The sequence below is a fragment of the Hemiscyllium ocellatum genome, unplaced genomic scaffold (genome assembly GCF_020745735.1).
Source record: "Hemiscyllium ocellatum isolate sHemOce1 unplaced genomic scaffold, sHemOce1.pat.X.cur. scaffold_3193_pat_ctg1, whole genome shotgun sequence".
Taxonomy (NCBI): Eukaryota; Metazoa; Chordata; class Chondrichthyes; order Orectolobiformes; family Hemiscylliidae; genus Hemiscyllium; species Hemiscyllium ocellatum.
Window position 1 is genome coordinate 5,001 of NW_026868343.1, and position 2,426 is coordinate 7,426.

Sequence of the window (2,426 nt, forward strand, 5' to 3'; positions counted from 1 at the left end):
CGCCCTGTATCCATCCCCAAACTAATCCCACTGTCGCCCCGCTCTCTCCCCATAGCCCTGTATCCATCCCCAAACTAATCCCACTGTCCCCCGCTCTCTCTCTCCCCATAGCCCTGTATCCATCCCCAAACTAATCCCACTGTCCCCGCTCTCTCCCCATAGCCCTGTATCCATCCCCAAACTAATCCCACTGTCCCCGCTCTCTCCCCATAGCCCTGTATCCATCCCCAAACTAATCCCACTGTCCCCGCTCTCTCCCCATAGCCCTGTATCCATCCCCAAACTAATCCTATCTTGTCTCTGTCTCTCTGTCTGTCTGTCTCCCCCACCCCTCTGTCTCTCGGTCACTGTCTCTCTCTCTCTCTGTGTCTCACTCTGTTTCTTAGAGTTTCCGTGTCTCTCTTTTATTCTCTCTCTCTCTCCTTCTCTCTCTCTCTCTGTGCACACGTGTCTTTAACTTTCCCTCTGTTTATCTGTCTCTCTCTCTCTCTCCATTTTCTCTACCTCTCTCCTCTCTGTCTTGTTCTCTTTCTCTGTCTCTCTCTCTCACTCCACCCCCGCCGCCCCCGTCTCTCTCTCTCTCTGTCTCTCTCCCTCCCTCTCCCTCTCTCAGACGGCCAGGTCCTGACGAGGGGAGTTTGATGTTGATCAGAGCTAGCCGAGAGGAGATATCGTGTCCCCCACTTCCCGTTGCCCCTCTGTCGGGGGTGACAGCACCTACCTCAGCTCCGGGATTCCCAGTCGGACCGATTCACGGGGCTCGCTCTTCCACACTTCGCAAAATGCTGCTGTCCCCTGGCTCTCTTTGGAGAAACTCAGGGAGTGCTGTGATTTCTCTCTCCGTCTCTCTCTCGCTCTCTGTCTCAGTCTCTCTCTGTCTCTCTCTCTCACGCTCTCTCTCTCTCCGTCTCTCTCTCTCCGTCTCTCTCTCTCTCCGTCTCTCTCTCTCTCCGTCTCTCTTCGTCCCACTCTCTCCCTCTCTCTCTGTCCCCCTCTCTCTCTGTGTCTCTCTCTCTCTCTGCCTGCGTCTCTGTCTCTCTCTCTCTCTCCGTTTCTGTTTCTCTCTGTCTCTGTCCCTCTCTCTCTCTCCGTCCCACTCTCTCTCCCTCTCTCTGTCTCCGTCCCTCTCTCTCTGTCTCTTTCTCTCTCTGCCTCTCTCTCTCTCTCTCTCACTGTCGCTCTATCTGTCTCTCTGTCTCTATCTCATTGTCTCTTTCTGTCTCTCTCTCCCTATGCCTCAGCGTCTCTCGCTCTGTTTTCTCTCTCTATCTATCTCTCGCCCTCTGTCTCTCTCCCCCTCTCTGTCTCTCTCTCTCTGTCTCTGTCTCTTTCTCTCTCTGTCTCTGTCTCTCTCTGTCTCTGTCTCTCTCTCTGTCTCTGTCCCTCTCTCTGTCTCTGTCCCTCTCTCTCTGTCTCTTTCTATCTCTCGCCCTCTCTCTGTCTCTGTCTCTCTCTCTGTCTCTGTCCCCCTCTCTAGTGTGTTTACTTGCCTGACGGAAACTCCGTGATTTGGAGCAAGTATTTAAAAGAGAAACATTGATCATAATCTCTGAGAATAGCAGCAATTACCGAGAGAGAGAGCGCGCAATCTCCTGGGGAAAGGGAGGGAGACGGGCTGTTGACAGAAATTGAATGAATTCACGACAAAAATCAGAAACACCTCCACTTAAATCACGGTCTGTAAGCAAAACAGACACAGAGAGAGAGAGAGAGAGAGAGAGAGAGAAACATCCTGGGGGTCCCCATTGAGAGAGAATCTAACCATCGCCCCCTTGACGTTCAATGGTGTTACCGTCACTGAATCCCCCCCCCCCCACTATCACCATCCTGGGGGTCCCCATTGAGCCGAAACTGAGCCCCATCTCCATCCAGCGGGAGCAGGAGCAGGTCAGAGGCCGGGAATCCCGCAGCGAGCGACTCCCACCCTCCCGACTCCCTCTACCTCACCGTCGCCAAGTCAGGGGCATACTCCCCCGCTCACCCCAGACGGAGGGAGGGTGGGGGTGTCGGATGAGACTGGAGAAGCTCCCTGCCATCTCGGGGGAGGGGGTGCGGGGTTGGGAAATGGAGCAGCCCTCCTCCCTCTCCCACACCCCCCCCACCCTCACTCGCCTTGAAAACTGACCCCCTCACCTTTGGGACTCCCTCCCTCCCAGCACGGCCCCCTTCCCAACTTCTCTCACACACACACACACACACACGCACGCGCGCACCACCCTCCCAGTTTTTGATGCCCAAGAAAGCTGGCTAGAAACACGAGAACAGCTCGCAAGAGTTCCCGAACTCGGAGTCAGCGAGCCAGCCTCAATGCTCGCTTTCCCTACGGATGTCCGGGGGGTGGGGAAATGAAAGGTAAATGCTTCTAGACCTCATCCCTAATTTGGAAAGGGGGGGGGGGCAGGGTATGGGAACTTTTTTTTCCTTCT

At 55.0% G+C, this 2,426-nt stretch overlaps 1 protein-coding gene across 1 annotated transcript in view; it reads right to left on the reverse strand.

Moving 5' to 3' along the window:
- Positions 1 to 1,514, reverse strand: part of LOC132813072 (transmembrane protein 100-like) — a 3,329-nt gene extending 1,815 nt beyond the window's left edge. The window contains exon 1 of the mRNA XM_060823057.1: positions 722 to 1,514. The gene's annotated coding sequence lies outside the window, so the exon portion shown is untranslated. The remainder of the gene's footprint in view (positions 1 to 721) is intronic.
- Positions 1,515 to 2,426: the final 912 nt, after the last annotated feature.